General features: G+C 45.2%; 1 protein-coding gene across 1 annotated transcript in view; it reads right to left on the reverse strand.

The window, feature by feature from the left end:
• Positions 1 to 20,320, reverse strand: part of LOC311206420 (t-SNARE domain-containing protein 1-like) — a gene marked incomplete at its 3' end in the record, with an annotated part of 198,959 nt that extends 178,639 nt beyond the window's left edge. Inside the window, exon 1 of the mRNA XM_084281701.1 lies at positions 20,292 to 20,320. The remainder of the gene's footprint in view (positions 1 to 20,291) is intronic.
• Between the last annotated feature and the right edge of the window lie 2,856 nt (positions 20,321 to 23,176).

Raw genomic sequence — 23,176 nt, forward strand, 5'->3', positions numbered from 1 at the left:
GAAAAACCCACAACTTCATGGAAGGCACTGGGGCGAGTGGCTTCATGTGCAGCCTTTTTATTTGAAACCCTTAATATTGGGGCAGAAAAGAGGGAGGTGACAGAGATTCCAGGGAAAAATCAGACATTGCTAATTCTGGGTGCGTTTTTTCCTATTAAAAAAAAATAAATAAATGGAAGACTTATTAATCAGTTCCTCTGGATATACCCATAGCTCCCCAGCGACTTCAGAGCAACTTCAGGTGGTAGCAAAGCTCTCGATGGTCTTTTTCCAGGAGAAATTCAAGAGCTCTTAGCTTGTGCCTCTTGAATTTTTACGAACACAGATCAGGAATTCGAGAATAATCAGTGTATCAGCTGTACCTCTGAAAGAGGGCATGAGATGGAGAACCACCTGAGTGCAGATTCCAGGCACCAGAAGCTCGCACACCCAATGTGTTGTAGGTGCTTGAGTCAGTCCTACGTTCCCATACCCCCGTTTCCTAACCTAAATCTGCCCTAAAGGTGCTGCCCTTTGTGAAAGGGCTTTGAGATCTCAAGCTGTACTCCGCCAGTAGAGGTACAACTACAGGTAATCCAAAGTAAATCACTCCAGAAAGCTAATGGCGCAGTCTGTCTGAAAATAGACAGAAATCCCCACCAAAAACATGCACGTCGTCATGATAGAAAAATAAATCCCGGCAGATTGTTGCTAGCATTATATGAATCATCATGTTGTTATAGCAACTTCAGCTCCGCATCGAATCTAAAAACCAAGCACAGCTGAAATAATATAACAGTATTAAGTAAAAATGATATATAACAAGATAAAAATGGATCGGCTTGATCTCAGAGGAGCACCCACACTTCTTTCTCACCCTTTGAAAACATTGCTTCCCTGTATTGAAACAAAGAGAAGAAGACTTGGAGCTTATGGAGGAGAAGCAGAGCGCTAACGAGCTTTTGGATTCAAGGAGAACCTCTGAAACGAAGATCACCCCTTAAATAAAACCCAATTGAAATAAAACTCAGTTAAGACCACCAGAACAACCTCACCAACTGACCCCGTACAGCAAAACTCCTGCGTTGCTCCAACCACACGTTGCCACATCAGCTCAGGAGTCGTGAGCAGAGATCCCGAGCAGCACAGACCCAAGGAAGGGGATGCACAAGGTGTATTTTTTAAAAAACTTGCATCTACGTGGGGTTATTTTATTATAAAAAGTGAAAAGCATCACCGAGGTTACTTCCACGCGAGCAACAAAGGAAGGAAGGCAGCTAAATATTTGATTTCAGGGACTTGGCAGGAAAGCACCGCTCCTCCTAAAGGCAGGAAGATTGCTTTTCTAGGCAGCGTGGCTTTTTTACAGCCCAGTGGATAAAGCCAGGCTGCTCCCCAAAGCTGGTAAAGATTCCCGGCGTGCGATCAGCAGCAGTCCCTCATCTCACGCAGCATCTGCCGTGCTCTGCTTCAGTGATGCCCCATGCAAGGGCCACATCTCGCCTCCTGGATGCCTCAGAAAACACTTTTTTGCCCCAGTTAGTGCCCCGGATACCCAGGAAGCACCACAAAGCACTGATCTGCTCCTCCTCCCTGCAGGCTGCTGCCAGCGTCTCAGAGGTTTGAAGGGAAAGAAAAAAAAAAAAAAAAAGAAGGGAAATAGCTGGGAGGTTTGCAAATTTTGCTCTTGAGGTTTCACGCAAATTAAAAACAAACAAAAACAACCCCGCAGCTCTAGTCCCAAAGTCCTATTAGTCTCAACAAGAGCACTAAAATATTTCCTGTAACTCAATTAATTAAAAGCTAATAAAAAGAAACAGCCTAACTACTTTTTTTCAGGGTTCATGACAGCACAAGCATCACTCTGCCCCAGACAGGAGAAATGTTTTCTTTTTTTTTTTTTTTTTTTTTAATGCATTTATTCATTAAAGTTTCCTCGTAGGCTGTGTAATGAGTCACTTCTCCCTGCTTCTCTAGAAAGTGCAAGGGAATGGAGAGGTACAGGACTTAAAGAGGATGGAGGCACTCACAAAGCTTGTTAGAAAAGCTTCCAAGGGAGCCACAGATAAAGTGAAGCAGCTCTAAAACCCTGCTCAGACGCACAGGTTCCATCCCTTTTTCCTTATCACCGTAACTTTCCCCGGGCTCAAGTCTGGCTGGCGTCTTGCTCGCAGCCAGCACGGAAAAGCCGCCCCCTCTCCCTCACCCAAAAATAACTCCCCGAGCTTTTCTTCCTCCCCAGAAGAGTTTGGGAGGAGAAACACAGAGCAAGTAGGATGGATGCTGCTCCTCCCATGGGCTTGGTGGCTCAGGAATGCAGACAGGGCTACCTCTGCACCATGAAACATGGAAAGGGAGATGATAGAAGTTGCTGTTATCGATGGTCTTAGCCTGGTCCCACAGCTGCTCTCCAGAGCCCCTCAACTTTCCAGGACCTTCATCCACACCCCAAAGCCCTCCAACGTCTAAGGAAGCAAACCCAAGAAGCAGCATGGAAATGCGACACGAGGCTGGACAACAGGAGCAGCGTGCGTGCCAGCGAAGTCTTGACGTATGTTGAGTGCTGATGGAGCCCCAAGGAGCTCAGGGTGATGAAATTGTAACCTCCTAACAGAAGAAACACTCAACTTTGCCAACACAACTCTCCTTAGGGATGGATAGAGTAGAACAGCCCCTGCACAGCCCCAGCACCAATTTATTTACGCAGAACTTGACCTACAGAGCCAGGCCCCTCGGCTGACTGCGGACACAGCACTCGCTGTCCAAGGACAGCAGGGAAAAACCCAAGATGCAACATAGAGCACGTTGGACCAACCAATTTAACGCCTTCATGAGCTACCTGCTAACTACTAGATGCTGTGCAGAAGGCAGCTATGTTCTCTTTGAGCTGTTGTCATCCATTTGTCCAAGACTGTAAACCTCAGGAGCCCCCTACCAATCCTAAAATAAGACCAGACCCCAAAAATAGCACACCCTGAGCCCAACTCTCATCCACGTGCAGCAGTAGAGGACCTGAAGTTGCCCTGGTGGTGGTCATCCTCATGGCATGAGATCTTCCACCTCAACTAGAGTGAAGTCTTTCACTTTTCTAGCGTTTACTTTACCTGGGAAAGAAACAAAATAAATGCTCAAAGCAATTAAAAAAAATATCACAAAATATAAAATCCAAAAAACAAACTGAAGGCAGAGTCAAGGAAAACTTTTTTTTTTTTTTCTTTCTTCAGCCTAGACTCCTTCCAAAGGGTTCACATGCCAATCTAATAATAAAGCTGTCATATGGGGTGATGTGATTTTAGCTTTCAAGCTGAAGGTTGCCATGGGAGGCTGTTCCCAGCAGCAGCGCTGCGCGGCGCTTATAAAAGGCCTTCGCAGCACCAGACACCGCTCTGATTTCTGAGTAGGAAGAAATTCCCTATTTTCTTGAAAAGTCCCAAAAAAAAAAAATAAAAAAAGCCACAGTCCTGGAAAGAAATGGAGGGGAAGAAATGGGGCTGTAATTCAGAAGGCTGTGTAAGTGTGGATGCAGCAAAGCACGGGCTTGGGCACGCCATCAGGGAAGCTCAACCCTGCAAGTTGGTGTGCATCAGCTGAGCCACGAGCGCTGTGTTTGCAAACACGGGTTTGCTCGGACAGGGGAGAAGATGAAAGAGGATGTGACGATCTCACACACTGCACAGGCGAGGAGCAGAAACGGGAAAGGCGATTGAAACTCCCCTGCAGCAGTGCATTAAGCTGAGGGAAAGTCGGTGCATTTAAATCCTGACTTTCCTATAAAAATGAGGCATCGCTTCCCAACCTGGCGGGGGACGAGGTTTTTAGGATAAATAAGATCTATATACAGGGAGCGGCACAAAGCTGGTCAAATAAAAACGACTCCCTTAAACGCAGCAAACAAGTAAACACAGAAGCTACATTTCTATCCCAAATGGTGAGATTTAAGAGCCCGTTACAACCTGCAGGATTTACAGAGGAAACACAATAAGGAGTTTTACCGAGGACTTAACACAAGGACGGAGCCATGAAGCAGCAGGAGGGGCAGATGGAGTAGCTATTTACCTTCACACACTGCGCTGGAGACTGCTGAATACTGATTTATAAAAGGCTTAATTCACGTAGTCAATGCTGCCAGCCATTAGGTGCTTTAATTCTTCACAGGTTAAGTAAAGCTGAGCTGGTAGATGAGGTGTTTGGATAGGGGTGAATGCTTGGAGAGAAAACAAGCTGCTCTCCTGTGGACACACGCTTCTAGGAGGTTAATGTCAACAGAGACACACAACTGCATTATTTAAAGGACAAACTGGGAATGTGATGCATTAATGATGACAAAAATCGAGTGAAAAGCAGCAAATGACTCATCTCGAGCCAGTGCCCAGAGGTGAGGGCAGAGGCAAAAGCTGCCGTGCCCTGTACCTGGTCACCACTTCTGGGCTCCACGTCCCCACTTCCAACTTTAGCACCACTTAACACAGCCCGGGATGTCCGAGACGAAGAAAAGGAAGGATCCCATCCGGGTGAATTTTTGTTTCCATCATCAGTGCAAGGCTCCTACAAGCATACAAGCATCATAAAGCATAGTGATGGCCGTTCTGTAAAAAACAAAAGCTATCATAGAAAAGAAAGAAACCCAAAACCAGGCTGTTATTTACATATTCCCTGTTCAGCCATCACGGCTGTCTCGCTCACGACACTACACTGTTAGTTCTGCTCCAGGACTGGACCGTCTTCTCCATTGCAAATTGATGACAGGAGATGCTATTTTTACAAAACCACAGCCAATTACAGCGGAACCAATAAAGCGGAAAGCCAAATCCTTTGTGGCTTTCTGTTTGTAAGGTTTGCAGGGGACGTTCGCCTCGCTGTCTCCAAAGCACCACGGCTTCCCTCAGTTCTACCCAAGCGAGCTGCAGTAATTAACTCTCCCACAGAACTTGCCCATCAGGGGTCCACTGCTGAGATGCTTCCTTCAGAGTGAAGGCTGGGACTGAGGGGGTTAAGTTGGACCTATAGTGGCTAGGAAATGGCAAAATAAATTTAATTTACTGCTGCTCTATTTCAGGCAATTCCCCTGTTGCTACGTTAACTTGTCAATGAAAGAACAACAGTATTATGTGTCTGTATATATGCATTTTTTTATGTGCTATGCCACTGTAAAAAAAGTAAAAATAAACCTTTTCCCTTGCATCTTCACAAAGGCACAAGACCTAGATATTACCTACAAGGTCTCATTAGATCAGTGAGATGGTTTTCAAAGGCTATCAGATCACCAGTGGCATCGGCACCAACACCGGCCAAGAAAAAGGTCAGCACCTTGTTTCTACCACAGAAAAACTCTCCCTCTCTAGCTGGGATGATAAATCTCATTTTCCAAGGTTCATTACTGACGTGCTGTCAATACGGCTGAAGGAAATCCGGCTGATGACGCAAGAGTCTTCAGTTCAGGGGATCAGTGGAGCATCTGCTTGACATGGAGAACAGGGAAGCCAAGGTGGGCTGAAAACAGAAGCTGCTCTGTGGCTAGGAGTCAAAAGAAACAGAAGATCACACAGCCGTGAGAAGCAGATGTGTACCTGCAAAGAGATTTGGCAGCACCCTCTAACTACTCAGCATACCTGTCCCTGCTGAGATGCTGCTTCTCTGTCAATGCCAAGAGCCTGCAGGCAAGATCTCCTCCAGGAAGGTTCACAACCTTGATCTTCGGTGATGCCAAAGCTTTTGGACTCAATTTAAACCACCATGTAAGTTATACATGGTGTGATCTAACGACAAGAGAAGGGAAAACAATTTAGTCCACTGTTCAGATGCATAACTGGGATGCTGGGGAAGGGAAATTTCAACAGCACGGATCCAGCTGAGGTCTTGCACTTCACAGATGAGCGTGTCACTTTGTCTGGGTTTGCGACAAAATCATGCCATGGGCCACAGAATCCTTTGCCAACAGAGACGTTGCCAGAAAACACAAATAACTCTAAAAGAAACCTTTGTCAGTAAATCAGCATTAGTGGAAGTGCCCACACACTCCATATTTTTTCCTGAAAATTCTTCACCAGCAGCAATTCTGAGCCCAAAAAATCATCAAAAACAATAAAAAAGAAATAAACAGACATTGTGATGCACCAACTACAGCAACTGCTACCAGGAACACATTATCCAAGATAAATTATTGTATTAGTTGAACTATTTTGCTACAAGCAGAACAAATATCTGTAGAAGGCTTCCAAGCCAGCCCGCCACCATCTACCCAACCTTCTCATCTCCTTCTGTTCCCAATGCTCCTCCTTCCCCAGTGCTGCATTAACAAATTCAGGGACATCCTTCCCAATGGTATCAATGCCCTGCCAGCTGAAATTCATATCAATCAACTCCTGGAAGCAGCCGCAGCAAGTAACTCAATCCTGTTCATCATTTTAACTTATCGTATCGATGTATCAGGTCAAGCTTGAAATCTCTATTTATATTATCAGCCTTCCTGATATTAAGATAATCATGCATCAAAAGGTCCTGATAAAAAGTTCCTTGTAACTTCACAAGAAGTTACAGTCTGCCTATTCCAGCAGATATATTCCTATGCCTGGGACAGCCTGCCTATTCCAGCATCCTTTTTTGACCACAGAGAGTACTTCCTTCCCCTGATATTAAAACAAGGAACACTATGAAGAACAAGAAAGCCCTGCCAATGCTGAAACTTCAGCGACGGGGCAGTCTCCGAAGAAGCACAAAGCTCATCTTTTTCAAAAATGAACACCTGCTGAAAGTCTGTAAGAAAAAGAAGTATTTACTCTTCCTTGAATCACCTTTATTTTACCTAAGCTAGACGGAGCAATGATTCTCCCAGACTGATTTTGAAAATCGTTGAAAATGGTCCTCTTAACTGCATCCACTTCTCTCAGCAATGCTTTGATGGGGAAATGAACTCTGTAGCCTACCGAGATGCAGAAATATTCTTCTCATGCTCTTACAGCCCTCTCTCTGTTGTCCCTCCACCAGCCAAATAATATCTGCAGCACCTACAGGCCGTCATCGGGTCAGTTACATCTGGTAAAATCTGACAGAAAGAAAGAAAAAAAAAAGAAAAAAGTAATTCCTATCATCTCAAACAACTTTTACTCTGCCGTTCACCTCCAACTAGCTATTTTCCTTCCTACAACAAATAATACAGCATCATTCTGTTATTTCGGGAAATAGATGTTTTCTCCAGCGTGTGGGCAGAGGGAAACAATTTGTATCCAGATTTTTGGATTATTTAAAGGGGGAAGGAGGAAAAATGTAAGGACGAACTAATCAAACATTCTTATTTTGGGGAAAAAAGAACAACAAATATTTGAACTGGAGCTCTCCACTTCTGATACCAGCTATTAAGAACGCGGATAAAATCTTTTATTTATCTCACATGCGGCAAGAAGACTTTGTAAAAAAAATTAAAAAAATCACAGGGGACATAACCCAACGACAATCTTCTCCATTAACTCAAGAACGATGTTCTGTTGAATATTTCAAGCGCAATTACACTGTAACAAAATGGCATCATGCCACGAAGTCCTATAAATTATTCTCTCTCAATGCCTCCCTTCCACGCAAAGACGCCAGGAGGCTGAATAAATAAAGTGCTCCGAGATCAAACGATGAAAGGCACTGAAGAGACGTTGAGGATCCTTCCAATTACCATGTTTGCTTGAAAGCAGAAAAAGGTTACCTCAATGGCTGGCATCACAACTTCCAAATGGGATCTGGCCACTTGGCCACGCTCACCACCTCTTACTGGAGCTCAGGAAGGAATTCCCACTCTTGCCAGCAAATCTACAGGGCTGGTCACCTGCAAGTAACTGGGATTTATTGTGCCAACGAGATGCCTTCTGCAAAAGAATGTAATGGACAATATTCAAAACAACAGCAACCCGCTACGATGGAGGAGATGGAAGGAGACACACTGAAGGGGTGAATTTAATTCAGAAAACTGACTGAAACCAAACACAGCAAAAAATAAAAACAAAAATCAATAAGCAAGCTTAGGGCCGACAGATCTGGTACCACTGAGCTTCCTTCCATGTACCACAAAAATCAGGAAAAAATAAGAAGTCGTGAAATGCAAGAGGTAAGTGACATTTTTTTGAGAAATTAAACTGGAGCACAGGATGTGAAGGCCAAGAACTTAAGCATCCAAGGGACAGGGAAGTAGGTAACGAGACCAGCCAATGCTGTCATAACTAAGCTGTAACACAAATGCTTAAGCCAGCCTTAGTGATTAACCATCAGGAAAAAAAAAAAAAAAAAAAAAAAATGGAAAAATAATCACAGCATTTGTGTATCAGGGCACTACTTTCTTGTCTTTTGAGCACACTATTTCTGGTCGTCATCCAAAAGAGAGATTCTGGAGCTAAATGAACCCTGTGTCTCACTAGGCAATTCCTGGGCCGCTTATAATTAAAGGCACCATTAAGCCTTCAGAGACGCCAATCCATGCCAAGGTTGCACAGATGAACTTGGTCCAATTACACCACATACAGGAGATATACCAGATCTCAGATGGATATAATTTTATGGGAAGCTTTCTCAGTGTCCTGCAGTCTTAGGATCATTGAAGATACTCTTGCCTCTATCATCCCTTCAGTGCTGGTTTTAAAAGAAAAGACTTTCCGTAGTCATCTGGGAGCAAGCTTAAGATGTAGTAAGTGGAAAAAAAAATGTAATCACTGATTCTGTAGAGAAACCAACAAGTAAATAATCTAGTTTACATGCAGAAACAAGTATCTTCTCCCCATTTCACATTTTTTGGGGGTAGAGAGGAGGGTAATATTGTGAGTTTCCTTTTTGCATGCTTATTTTTTCAGGGTTAGAAAAGCCAAATGAGTGTAAATTCTTGTGAATTGATAAAAGCCACAAGCACAGTTCATCTATTCGTGAATACAGTCCTTTAGAAGCAAAGTAAAAGGGTAATTAAGCACTGTAACAAGGGCTCTCAGGCAACCTGGTCTGAGTAACAGAACATCACCAAATATCTGTTGGTAGAAGATGCTGGTCAAGTTTTCCTCTCTGCAATTAAGGGGCGGGAGGAGAGAACAAACTACAAATCAACTCAGAAACAGCCATCATCTAAGATACTAAAAATATTATCATCCAAACGCAGGAGGGTCAGAAAATAAATTCTTAACTGCCTTCTCAACATAATGCAAAAAAGCAAGTCTATTCTTAAGCATACACCAAGGCCAGTGAATTTGGGAAAAAGACAGATGGGAGAATATGTAGGAGAATATGTTCCTGAGTACTTCCACAAATAGGCTACCAAAAGTTGACAGAGATGCTGTGTCACGAGATGGAGAAGTCACAGAAGATGTCTTTCTTAATGTTCCCCACTGGAAGAGACAAAGAAGCCTTTGGTAATCCTTGTTACAACCACATTGCCTCCAGCCACTTGCCCTTAAACAAAATGGCCTCCCATGGTCATAGGGTGATGGGCACCACCTTCTCAGCCTCCCAGCAACATGATGATGATCACCACAAAGACTTACAGTGATACAAGAACCATCAGTGGTTCATGCTGACTTTCCCATCTCTTAGTCCCATTCTCCTGTCATTTCGGCCATAGCTGTAACTTGAAGCTGTTGTTGGGCAGCTTCAGCTCAGCTGGAAAAAAATAATACTAAAAAAAATCATACAACATAACTACCACGCTGAAAATTGGGTAAAAATGAAGGCTGGAGTAAAGGAAAGAGAAATGAATACATCTGCTGAGAAGGCGAGCACAACTCAACACTTCTAGCAACCACCCAACATGTGGCTTACCTACTGGTAAACAGATAGTAGTTGCTAACCCTACCACAGCTAGCAAGTGGTAGAAGACATGCTAGGAGATGACAGACAAATCCACCAGAAATCAGGCATCTTCTGCTCTTCAGCAGATGGAGCACAGACAGCAGATGGAAATCCTCCTTTTGAGGTTCATGTTTTAGGCATTTATTTTGTTGCATCCCAGGAGTTATCCCCACCAAGTGCAAGGTCACTCCTGGTGGTGTAGCTACCAGTAGTGTTGCCAGTCAATACTGCTTCAGACCTGAGGTCACTTCAGCCTCTTGGGTTTCCTCGTGTTCAAGTAGGCTGACAAGCACAGGAATTTCATCGTGTTGCTGCCCACAAGCCATCCATGAGAAGCAGACGCCCCAACAAGCAGAAATCAGAAGACTACATTCATAGAATGACAGAATCATTTAGGTTGGGAAAGACCTCTAAGATCATCAAGTCCAACCATTAATGTAGCACTGCCAAGTCTACCACTAAACCATGTCCCTAAGCACCACATCTACACATCTTCTGAATACCTCCAGGGATGGTGACTCAACCACTTTCCTTGCAGGCTGCTCCAATGCCTCACAACTCTTTCAGTGAAGAACTTTTTTCCTGATATCTGATCTAAACCTCCCCTGGCACAACATGAGGCCGTTTCCTCTTGTCTTATCACTTGTTGCATGGGAGAAGAGAGCAATCCTCACCCCACTACACTACAACTACCTTCTTTGAGGTAGTTGTAGAGAACAGTAAGGTCTCCCCTGAGACTCCTTTTCTCCAGGCTAAATAACCCCAGTTCCTTCAACTGCTCCTCATAAGACTTGTCTCTAGACCCTTTACCAGCTTCGTACCCCTTCTCTGGATATGTTCCAAGGCCTCGATGTCTTTCTTGTAGTGACGGGCTCAAAACTGAATACAGTACTCGAGGTGCGGCCTCACCAGAGCCGAGTACAGGGGGACGATCACTTCCTGGCCCTGCTGGCTGCACTATTCCTGATACCAGCCAGGATGCTGTTGGCATTCTTGGCCACCTGAATGCATTGTTGGCTCATACTCAGCCACCTATCGACCAACACCCCCAGGTCTCTTTCCAACAGGCAACTTTCCAGCCACTCTTCCCCCAGCCTTTAGCTCTGCATGGGGTTGTTGTGCCCCAAGTGCAGGACCCGGCACTTGGCCTTGTTGAACCTCATACAGTTGGCCTTGGCCCATCGGTCCGGCCTATCCAGATCCCTCTGCAGGGCCTTCCTACCCTTGGGCAGATCAACTCATGACTAACTTTGTGTTGTCTGCAAACTTACTAAGGGTGCACTTGATCCCCTCATCCAGATCATATTCTTACTTCTCAAGAGCACGGTGTCCACCCAGCAGACTACACATGGTGCTGTGGTGATTCTACCCTGCTACACAGCTGACCACCACAACTACTCTCTCACTCCCCTTCCACAAAGGAAAAAGGGGAGAAAATATGATGGGATCCTCCACGGGCTGCAGCATGTGGGACCCATGGGTGCAGGGGGACAGCCTGCTCCACCAGGGGCCTCTCCACAGGCTGCAGGGGAACTGCTGCTGCATGCCTGGAGCACCTCCTGCCCTCCTGTTGCATTCACCTCAGGGCTGCAGGGCTGCTTCTCACTCCTCTCTCTCAGTTGCTGTGTAGCAGCAGCTTTTCCTTTTCTTAAACATACCCTCCTAGAAGCACAACCAGCATTTGTCCGTTTTGGAGCTGGCTCTGATCTGAAATGGGGCAGCTGCTAGGCCCTCCTCACAGAGGTCACCCTTGCAGCCCCCCTGCTACCAAAACCTTGCCACAAAAACCCAGTACAGGTGTTTCCAACATAAACCTGTCATTCTCGGACACTATTCACATTACTTTCCCACTTGATCAAGAAATTGAAACCATAACTAAGCGCAGCAGGAGACTAACAGAAACGTGTAATTCAGTTGAACCAATTACTTGATTTTTGCCACTGTACTTCAAAACCAGACCCAAATCACCTATTGCATGAACTTGCTTTTTCTATTTTAAATATTTCTGCTGTCCAACAAACAGCTTCATTTACAGCCAAGTCAGAGAGGCTTATCCAAGCCATAGGTGAGCAGGAGACAAAAGAAAAATCTTTTTTTTTCCTCCCACATATTTAGCAGGCCAAAGCAAACCACGTCCTCTAGTTTCTATGAGTTACATTTATCTATGACCATTCGTAATTCTGAAAGCAAACCAGAAGTGATAATACACAATCCCTCTGCAAAACGAAACAGAGATGGATGGAGGCTAAGAGGTATAATTTAAGACAGTCTATATTTTTCGCAGTTCCAAGAACGCTGCATTCAGGCTGCACGAAAAGTCGCTGGTAAAGTGAAATCAGCAGAAGGCAAAAGAGTTTACAAATAATATCTCAACACAAAAAGGAGCTCATTTAGGCATTTAAGGAACAGAAGAAGCAGACAGCAAGTCTGTATATGCAAGAGCCCTCCTCTCCTCCGACGCAGTCATCCTCAGAGGCCCACAAGATCCTGCGATGAAGCACATGAGACTTGCACTGGTGCCATCCATAGTAGCACCCATTGTGACAGAGACCTCCTCCTCACCAAAGCCATGCATACCAACAAAGAAAAACAGTTTTGAGTCATCTCCTGTCTCCCAACTGGCTCGCTCCTTTCAGCGCAGAAGTCTTGGTAGCCAGGATTTTCCTCCAGTGAAGTGGAAAGGATTGCTTCCCTGAGCAGGCTGGGCTTAAGCCTTCAGCCTTTCTGCAAATGCTACAGGAGATAATCAATGTAAAGAGTTCACTTCTTCCCTCCTGAACACTATCATCTGACGAAAACTGCTTCTCAGGCAAAAGAAAAACTCTTTACGTGGTGTTGTTGGAAGAAGAGAAGACAGGTCTGCACTGGTTGTCATCAGCAGACAGTTGACAGACGTCTTCTCTCTTCGATAGCTCTCTTTGATGTCTTCACTGTCCTCCTTTTCAGTTCAAACTCCAGCGGAGTTTCATGCTGAGGACAGGCTGAATCTCACATGGCTTTCCTTTCCAGCTTTGGACCACCTGCATGGACACCATTTCCATGACACAACTTATGGCCTGTAAAACAAAGACAGCTGCCCCGACCTCATGGAGGTGCCGCCTTGCATGTTCAGGTTCCTTGACATCACAGTCTTTGGTTTGCTCCACACAAGCCGTAGCAGCAATAAAACCACACATCTCCACATTGCACAGCACTGACTGCTGAAGAGCCACCATGTTCTCAAAGCCAAGAGTGGAGCTGAGCATCCCTGCCCTCTTCTCCTGCAAATCTTCACCTGCCATGATGATCCCGCTGCCCAGTTCTACATCCCCACAACACCTCTGATGTATCCATGGATGCTTCACCTCCACAGCTTCAATTCCCACCAATTTCTCAATCCCTGCTCCATAGCACCCTCCCATACACCAGGCAGGCAGCAAGCAACATACGTGAATAATCAGGACCCCTACACATACCAACTGGTTGACTGGATGATCCCTAAAAAATAGTTAATTGCTGATTTTCCCTCTATTTCCCTTGAGGGCACTGAGATATTAAGCCCTTATGTGCTTCATGAACAGGCTCATTGATGGCTGGGTAGAGGAGAAAAGCTGAAATCAGCAATCTGTAATCTCTTCTTTGATGTGATTAACTCAGCCAACCTACTAAAGTGGAAGAAGCAGAAAGAGACCAACAGCAGAAAGCCTTAAAAGAAGTGAGAGAATTTAAACGAATAAAAAAAATAAATAAATCCACTCCTGAAAACAACTTAATAGTGCTCATTTGTTCTTACTTCCGTACCCAGGCCCCACACACTGTATTTGTATTTAATTTTCTGGTTCACCAAGTAGAAAAATAACCCCTTTCCTAATGCTTCTTGTTTTATTTACGCACTTAGTCAGAACCAAGCTAAACACTCAGATCTGTCGTTGAAGGTTTCAGGTGCTCCTAGCTCTTGTTTGCACCCACGGTGTAGCAAAGCATCAGTGATGGACACTTTGTTCTCCATGTCATGAACAATGGCACTGCCCAGAAGAAGCTGCCTTCCATCCCCTCACACCAACCATGGTCCCACCACACCAACCACGGTCCCTCCACACCAACCATGGTCCCTTCATACCAACCATGGTCCCATCACACCATCCAAGGTCCCACCACGTCTCAGTGGCTTGTACTCAGCCTCTTCAGCTGTGAGTGGAAGACTAACCAAACCCAAGCAAGAGCAAAAAGCTCTCACGGAGCTCAAAATTTCATCTCGTCTAGCCAAATTCCAAGCCTTTTTTGTTTTATCCCTTTCATTTTATTTCTGGTAGGGTTTCGTTTTGAGTGAATTTAGAGCTGGCTCACCACACAGGCACCTGGACACCAACACCAAAACAGGCAATAGAGATGAAGCCAGTGGATCCACTTCAAGGAAAAATTCAAAATAAATAAATAAATAGGAACCCTGACTTATATTGCCTTAAAATGATGTGAAACTGTATCTTTGGGCTGCAGCTCTGTGATGCATTAGCTCTGACAAGGGAGGTGAGTTCAGACCTCCCCACACTGCTCCTTCCCTGCCCCACGCCACGCTTGGCTCTCCGCTCTCTTGCTAATACAGCAGCCGGCAGCTCACGCTGTAAATCAGATCAATGAAACATTCAGTTAAAAATAACAGCCAAAAACTCCTCCATTGCAGGAGAGCCTTTAGGATTATAAATGATGAAAGCGTGTTTCTAAAAAAAGCTGAGTCGAGAGCAATTTCTGAAGAGAAGGTGGCAAGAACAGCACCAACCCCAGCCAGCAGAACATGGGGACGGAGAGAATCGAACCTAAATCCAGCCTTGGGTGGAGGGCTCACGCATCCTAAAGCAGGGATGAACGGATCCATGGTGACCTGCAGCTGACACATACACTAAAACCCTCATGAAGAGAACCATAATTAATCACCAAATGCAATTAATACACTAATATAAAGACCCCACGTGAATTGTGTAATGTCTATAAGGTCCAGGGTGGGAGCTGGACACGTCCCATGAGGACACTACAAGGGTTGGGCTGCTCCAAGATCTCCTGGGTGACCAGAATGACCCTGATACTGGGCAACTGGGTCTCAGCACCCATAGCTAGTGGTGACCTGGCTGGAAGAGGACATTGCCTGGCTCCCTGTGGAGATGTCACAGGAGGAGGATTTGAATAGTTGGGGCACCACCATCTTCCACTTGCGACCATCTCCTCTGTTATTCGTGCTCCATGGCTGAGAAAAGAAGACTTATTACTTAGGATTTATTTTTTTTTACAACTGTTTTTATGATTGATGCTGGAAAACAGAAGGCTTTTGGGGGGAGGGCTCTTTTTCTCCTTTTTATCTGATCTCAGCATCTTCCATCTAAGCACACGTTGAGTAAATAACTGGCTCTCTTCAGCCTGCAAATGGGACCGCCATCCTCCAGATCTCTGCTTCCCCCACAGCAGCTGGGTCCATCAGGAGGATCTGTAACGTCTGTGGCTGGCTCCCAACTTCTCCACGCTTGTGAAAACACACGTGGCCGTGCACACCTCAAAGCCACGCTGCAGCATCTCAGCTGCTTCCCATCCCGTGGCTGGCGGCTGTTCCTGATGCCAGGATGCATCCGCGGTGCAGTGGTTGCAGCTTTGAATGCCTCTTGCAAACACCTAACTCACCCTTTATCAAGCACTCAGAGCAGCTACCCCTCCGTTTTACCCACGGAGACACTGAGCTGAAATATTCTTCTGCTTAAACACCAAACCTACAGCTACACGGCGTGACAGTGGCTCAGGACAGAGGAGCTGCTACCACATCACACAGCTCTGATATAGTGTGGCCGTATAACACCGCTCATGTTATAAAAGGAGAGAACAAGCTTCTAAAGATGCCTGTCTAAACCCGATGTTTCTGGGGGAATTTAAGTTTCATGACAAGCTCTTTTTGCTTCCTTCTTTTCCTCATTATTTTTTTTTTTTTTTTTGGAGGGGAGGAGGAAGGGGCTGTTCTTTTTCCTGTCATCACAAGCAAATCTAACTCTTCTTTACCCAAACCACAGCAAATGCAGGTTTACTAAACCTGTTAACACACGAGAGGAGTGCCTCCAGCGCCGAGGGACGACAAGACAGATGGCACAGGAGGTGGGGAGGGGACACAACATCCCCCCTGCAGTGGTTTGGCATTATGCCGCGTCGCTCTCTCGTCTTTGAGGCTTTTGTAATCTCTCCGAATGGAAGGCACAAACTTCCCAAATTCAAATCAAACTCAGTATTACGCACGAGGTACCCAAATATATCTATAAAAATGGACTCTTACAGTATGGCACATGGTATATTTCAAACAAACGCAGCTGAAAACCTCCCAGCGACTGCACTAAGGGGTTTTGCTTACCTTTGGTGCTCATGCAGCTTCTAAGAAGTTGAGTCTCTTCCAAGTATTTTAACTCATTTGCTTGGAGAAGCTCACCAGCGTGGGACAGAGCCAACAATCCTGTTGTGCACATCTTGACAGTCTTCCCCAGCTAGAGAAGACTTCCCCCACAAAGCCATCTTAAGGCTTCCTCAGGACCCACTGCCCTGAAAGGCTCCAGCTGTGAGCTGGGCTCTATTTCCAGCTTCCACACTGCCTGTTTTCATCAATTTCTCCCCAATTAAATCCCAGGCTGCCCAAGGCAAGAACCACCACCACTACATGCTATGTCCAGATGCCCCCAGGAAATTTCTGGTACTAAAAGAGCAAGCCATGGAGCTGTGTGTTCATACTTGCACGCGGTTTCTTGACTAAAACAGATGACAAACAGCAAACAAGACCCAATATGCACCGTTTTAGTTGACCTTTGACTCCGAAGGAGCCAAAGCAAGGTGATTCCAGCCTGTAAACATTCCTAATTCACCAAGCAAGAGCAGACCGAAGAAGCTCAGACCTCAAACCTTGCAGGTAAGCACACCACAGCACCGAATCACCCCAGTTGCTTCACCTTAAAGAGACAAGAGGGAGGCGTTGACACTGAAGTGATGCTTTGCGGTGCACGTATTCAACTGCCAGGCTTCCACAAACTCTGTCATGTAGTATTGTGGATCGGGGAGGAACTGAGACAAGGCACAGTCATCTGCACCTGCCTCCCAAGCATCCTACTGCTGGAAAATGGATAGAAAAGAATCTCAGTTTAATGGAGTGTTATTCTGCTTCGGTACAGCACAGCAAGAAATGGATTTGCATCGTTTTGGTTTTTAATCCTCAACTAGATTACATTTAAAAAAGGAATCACAAACTTAACGAGACACAACAGCAATTAGAGTGAGGGTGGCAAGAAACTGGCGCTGCATTTGTCACGGGAGCAGTTTGGGAGTTACCCTGAACCAGCTCATACCATTGATCAAGGCATTTCTTTGCATCAGCCTGCTGCAGCACGCAGATAAACCACAGCTGCACCGTGCGCATAAACTGCGCTCGGATGCATAAATCTTAACAAAGTGGCTTCTTATTTTGAGGCAAAACCAGAAAGAATTATACGTTGCATTAAACATTTTCTCCTCTGTCCTCCTCTCGACCGTCTGAAAGATCAATTAAAGTGCTTTTGCATAAGACAGGCAGTCAAGCGCTTTCCAAAATAAATAAATAACGAAGCCCCTCTTTGCTTTTTATTAAAAAGCAAATCCCCGAAGAAAACAAGTACAGCGGCTTAAAGATTCCCACAGCTGAAAAGAAGAAATGGTCTAACCATCCGTTTAAGACTTCAGAAATCTGTTTCATTCTGTCTTATGTCTCTCGCTAAGTTTCGAGCGCTCAGACGCAAATATTAGTAACACACTGCAGCAAGCTGAGTTGTTTCCCCTCGCACGAGAAGATGTGCAAGTCCTTCCCCTGCATGCACACACATTCGCTGCTTCTGTCGCTTTTCTGCTTGCAAAGATAGCAGAAAGAAACTACAATTTTGATTTTAACACATTCCTCCCCTTCTGAAGCTCTTTCTGTCCTGGATGCCAGCGATAACGCAGTTCAACACCACCACCAAAACATCCTTGATTATTTTTTGCATGCTGACCAGCAACATGGCTCAACAGCAAGAGCCTGAGCACTGGAAGAGCATCACTGAGCTTAATGGGAACTGGAGGGAATGGGAACTAGAAGATCATCCCAGCAAACAACCTCAAGACCTACTCTGTTCTTCTTGTGCTGCTCCGTATCATGTTCTTGCAAGGAGAGGAACTGCTCCCATCAGAAACACACCTTCCTAGCTTTTCGGAGAGCACCAAATAATTACCCCATCACATCACGGTGAACCTGTCCAAGCCCGTGTCATTGGAAAGCAGTTTTGGGGAATGACATCTCCTTCCTCCAACAGCAGTGGTGTAGGGCGTGAGCGCTCCTCCACTTCGCCCAGGTAATGCCGAGACGTTGGGCTGCCTTCCAGCCGTGCAGCCTGGCAAGGAAATCCCAGCTCCAGGCATAATCCCCGTCGAACTCAAAAGCAGGAGAGCTGGCATGGAAGAGAAATCATTGCCCTGCTCAACCAAAATAGGAGAAAAAGAGCTTGAGGGATTCAGAATAAAAAAAAAAAAAAAAGAGCTGCAAGGTGAATAATTCATTTGGGCAATGTGCAGTGCCCCAACTCTGTGCAAATTGTTTGAGTTTAAGGTTCACAGTTTAATCAGAACTGCAAATAAATAAAAAAAAAGAAAAGAGAGAACTACTACAGTCAGAAGTACAAGATTTATCTTGAGGAAATGAAACAGGTATCTCGGTAAGGGACTTTTATTTAAAATAGAAAAAAAAAAATACCTTGCAGTTTGTCAACTGACCAGTAAGGGGAGTCGGTGCCTAGAGCTTCAAGCCAACCACACAGACGCAGTTTTGGGTGGAGAAAATGCAAATAAACAATTCTGAGGCACTGACATTCAGAACACGCTGGTGGTTGCCAGAAGATGTGAGAGGTGGATAGGCAGAGAGCATCACGTCCAGAAAACCCCCTAACCCAGAGTGCTGGAAAAAGGAAAGGAATTGAGGGGCAGGACGGTAGAAGACAGGCATGGTTTTGCTTGAAGATGGGCTTCTCTCTCCTTGTGAGACTTGATGGATAGAATGTGAAGGTCAGGAAAGAGAAAAATAAAGGACAGATGAAATCAAGATAGAGTTTGGGATAAGAAAATAGGAGATAAATCTCAATGTACTTCTGGCTGTGCTAATCTGGAGGTAGAGTGTTCCCCCAAAGAGATGTGGGTCAATTCCTCCGGTAGCCTTGAGGAGACATCTAATCTAAAGGGCAAGACATACCTGGAAGAAGACTTTGGAGGACCAGCAAGGGCTGATCAGACTATTCACCACCGAGTCCCAACAGCAGAAACATAAATATGGGGGGGAAAGAAAAACAAAAAAAAAAAAAAAAGAAGCAATGCACAAAACATCTTGCGCGGAGTGGGATTTAATAATATCACAGTGTCTAAAAGAAAATGTCAGCAGTAGGAACTCATTAAGCATTGTATGGGGAACAGCAGCAAAATCACTACTGCGTCTACACCCATGCTGGGCTCGTCAAGAGAAACCAGGCTGCCACCGGCTACGGGGCCACAGAGAGGAGCACTCAAACGCTTATGTTTCTCTTTGCTGTTAATCTCATTAACCTCCTATTTACTCCGTTGTGGGTGATTACTCAGGACGCTAATAAGCATACTTTTTGCATACAGTTTACCGCACGTTGCAAATCTGTTTAGCTCTGTATATGAAACGGGGCTGGAACATGCCAATTCTCCCCATGGTACGGAAAACAGAGGTAAAGAAAGAAAATCCTTTTTATAGAGATTTCTTGCAAGGAACGTGATTTTGAGGATAAGAATTAACAGCACAACACCCAAGTGATTCGGGAAAAAAATGATGAAGCCTTTTAGGTTTTTTTCATTCCTAAAGTATTTTGCGAAGAAGGAACAGAGACACAGACCAAAAATCCCCATGAAAAGACTGATTTCCTACTATTAGACTGGAGCACATGAAATAACTATTCCAGCCACGATACAAATTACGGTAACAGTATTCCAGGTGGGAAAAACAGATGTAGTTTAAGGAAACTACCGCTGCTGCTAAAAACTCTGAAGGTTTTACAAATACAGTCTGTTACGCCCTGAAAAATGAAACTTTCACTGACCATCTGTTCCTAGCAGAGAGCATCCATTAACGCTCGCTTTGGCCAGAAAGCCGAACTCAAAGTCAGCAAATGCATGGCAAGTGTGGGCCATCCCGGAGTTTAATGAACTAGCAGCCAAGCGAGGCAAGATCAGCCACCAGGGGAAGAAGCTGGATGGAGATTTCCCCCCTCCACCTCAATATCAACCACTGAAATCAAGGAAAGAAGCAGAAGATGCCACCCAGAGGGGAACATTTACAAGCCAGGAGCCTTCAACCCTTCCTCCACACCCACCCCAGGGTCTACAAAATACAGCATCCCTGCCAGCGAGTTCAGAAGAGCTGGAGAAAAACAACCAAATCAAACCACCTGAAACAGCAAGGATTATCACAGGGAGAAAACAACAAGTATCTCACCCACACTTTTATTCCCTTGTGATGTGGAGCCACCGGTTTCGCACAAGCCAGCAACAGCACAACAGACCAAAGGCTTGTCTCAGTGGTATTGTCTCTGCGGAGGGAAAAAGAATAAATGAAAATCAAATGAAAAGCACATACCATTTTTTTATTTGTTCTTTCCCCCAGCATGAGGTCAGGTATTCCCAAGACCGAGGTTTTAGCCGTACCTTCAGATCCAAACCCCCTTTCAGGGGTTTTCATACCCTATGTATTTATTACAGAACAAAAAACTTGAGCAAGACTTCCTTTGGGTCTACACGGTCTCTCTGACAACAGTGTACCACACATATCAAAACAAACACATAGGAAAACTCTTTACCTTTAGTTTCAGAGTGCAAAGCTGCCCAGTGAGAAATAGCAGACAATTTTTCTGCAATTTGTGATTTCACACGACTTTGTCATTTCCCCCTGCTTAGTGATCTCATACTTCATATTCAATCTCAGCCAGTTAAGCAGGATCTGTCAGCATTTCTCCTACATTTTCCACTAAAAAAAGAAAACCCCATGCAACTACCAGGACTGCTGACCTGACGTCCCAGTTAGAGGCACACAGCTGGGACAACCAGGTGGGCCCAGCACTGAACCAGGACTCAGCACGAAGGAGCAAAACCCACGCTAGGACAGCACCACACAAAGCTGCACAGAGGCTTCTGTGTTAATAAGATCATGTTTTAAAGCACAGTTTGCAGAATACTGGAAAATCATTACGGTATCTCCACGGTTCATTTTGAATTATATACACACACGGTTTAGAGGAAAAATTATTGCTTGGGGGAAAATTATGCGTGTAAGAGTATATGCACGTGTGCGTAAAGAGCAAAAGACAGAGGTAATGTATCAATATAAACAGATATACAGCCAGCTATTTTATATCAGCATCCATAAAGATCTGATAGCTCAGATCACTCTGGAGTGCATCGTAAGCGATGCCCTTAACCCCTCTTTTTCACACTTGAGTAAGTTTTTCTCAAATTCAGAAGGAATTTAACATGCTTTTAATGTGATTTCTTATGTTTAAAAAAAAAAAATTAAAAAAGGAGGCTCCATGCAACCTGTAGTATGTTTTGTCGTTACTGGTGTGATAGCGAAATGCAAAAGAAATATGAGGATATATTCTGAATGGATAAACTTTAATAATGTACTTTATAAACTACTTCCAGAAGGATGAGGTGTAGGCACCTCAGGTAGAGGCACTTTTATTCCATGTGAAGTTCAGATGTAGAAACACTATTCCCTTTGTACAGAAGTTATTCCTCAAGTAAAGCGTTTTAATTTTACTGCTGAAAACTTTGGCCTGTTGGTGTGCTTGAAGCAGAAGGAGTAGCACCACGTAGCACGCAGCCTCCCAGGCTCCTCATCAGATCTCCTGATGTGACCTTCTGATGAGACCTTCTGATCCCTCCTTGCGACAGGATGGTGGAGAAGCCAAACCATGTGGGATGACTGACAATGAATGGCAAGAGATGCTGAAGGAGCTCCCTGCCCTCAGATTTCCTACCCTCAGAAGAACCACACAATTACCGTTTCTTCCTCTTTGACAAATTCAAACTACTTCCAGACCCTCAAAAGCCAACAGAAGCAGCTCCAACACATGGGAAAAAAAAAAAAAAAATCATTAGGGGCCTTTAAGTTAAAGTACAGTACCCAGAGTCAGCTTTCGAAGAGAGGGTAAATAAGTAAGACCTTTAAAATCTAAGATGGTTGCTCAGCAACACCTTGTCATGCTACATCACACAACGCTTCTTACTCGTTATTTCCCTGGCCAAAGGTCAAAATTCATCTTTCCAAGAGACAAGCCTTCCTAGAGAGCGAGCGATCAAACTCCCACATCCCGCTATCTCAGGAATAACCCACGTCTCCATCCTGGACACCTTCCAAACATCAAGACGTCCTGAAATTTCTCAAGGAGGCAGTCTTCGCTCTTCATAATTACTGTACCACGACACATGTAGCGCTGCCACCAGAGAGATGTAGGATTCCTTGAATAAATCTGTCTTCTCTGTGTCATACACGAGGAATCACAGAATGGTTTGGGCTGGAAGATCATCTTATTAAAGATCATCTAATCCCAACCCCTGCCATGGGCAGGGACACCTCCCACCAGCCCAGGTTGCCCAAAGCCCCATCCAGCCTGGCCCTGAGCACCTCCAGGGATGGGGCATCCACAGCTTCTCTGGGCAGCCTGTGCCAGGGCCTCACCACTCTCTGAGTAAAGAATTTCTTCCTTATACCTAATCTAAATCTACCCTCTTTTAGTTTAAAGCTGTTAACACTTGCCCTATCACTACACTCCCTGACAAAGAGTCCCTCCCCAGCTCTCCTGCAGCCCCCTTTAGGTACTGGAAGGCCACTGTAAGGTCTTCCCAGAGCCTTCTCATCTCCAGGCTGAACAACCTCAACTCCCTCAGCCTCTCCTGACAGGAGAGGTGCTCCAGCCCCTTGATCACCCAGGTCCTTCTCCTCAGGGCTGCTCTCAATCCACTTTCCACCCAGCCTGTGTTTGTTTGTGCTTGGGATTACCCCATCCCAAGAGCAGGGCCTTGCACTTGGCCTTGTTGAACCTCATGAGGTTCTCAGAAGTCCACCTCTCAGGCCTGTCCAGGCCCCTCTGGATGCCATCCCTTCCCTCCTGCATGTTGACCACACCACACAGCTTGGTGTCATCGGCAAATTTGCTGAGGGTGTACTCGATCTTTGTCCGTGTAACCCACAAAGATGTTATTGTGTCCCGATACTAACCCCTAAGGGTCACTACTCATCACTGATCTCCACGTGGACACTGAGCCATTGACCACAACTCTTTGTGAGTGCAACCAGCTATCCAACTCCTTACCCACCAAGTCGTCC

The sequence above is a fragment of the Netta rufina genome (assembly GCF_964035555.1).
Source record: "Netta rufina genome assembly, chromosome: 2".
NCBI lineage: Eukaryota > Metazoa > Chordata > Aves > Anseriformes > Anatidae > Netta > Netta rufina.